Below are 774 nucleotides of genomic sequence, written 5' to 3'. Positions count from 1 at the left end.
CAGAATAAGATATACAGGCAATCAACAAATATAGGCACAAGTGCTTATCATCTCTAGTAATTAGAGAAATGCAAATGAAAACCACCCTAAGATTTTATCTAACTCCAATTAGAATAGCTATTATCAACAATTTAAGCAATAATAAAAGTTGGTATGGATGTGAGAAAAAAGGTACACTCATATATTGCTTGTGGATTTGCAAATTGGTGCAGTCACTCTGGAAAGCAGTATGGAGATTCCTTAGAAAACTTGAAATGAATCCACCATTTGACCCAGCTATCCCACTCCGTGGTTTATACCCAAAGGACTTAATGACAGCATACTACAGTAATACAGTCACATGAATTATATCTGCTCAATTCACAGATTATGGAACCAACCTAGATGCCCTCAATCGATAAATGGATAAAGAAACTGTGGTATATATACACAATGGAATACTACTCAGCCATAAAGAACAATACAATTATGGCATTTGCAGGTAAATGAATGGAGTTGTAGAATATTGTGCTAAGTGACATAAGCCAATCCCAAAACACCAAAGCCTGAATGTTTTCTCTGATAACTGGATGATGAAACAAAATCCATGGGTTTTGGTGGGGGATGTTAAGAGATGAATGGGGAAACTTTGGCTTGTGTGGAGGGAAATGGGGTGGTAGGGGGTGGGGAAATGAAATACATATTATTAGATGGAGATAGATCTTATTACCCTATGTACATGTATGATTACACTAATGGTATGAATCTACATTGTGTACAACCAGAGAAATGAAA

Source organism: Sciurus carolinensis, chromosome 12, assembly GCF_902686445.1.
Source record: "Sciurus carolinensis chromosome 12, mSciCar1.2, whole genome shotgun sequence".
Classification (NCBI taxonomy): Eukaryota; Metazoa; Chordata; class Mammalia; order Rodentia; family Sciuridae; genus Sciurus; species Sciurus carolinensis.
The sequence above is the reverse complement of the archived record's forward strand: the minus strand, read 5'-3'. Positions refer to the sequence as shown.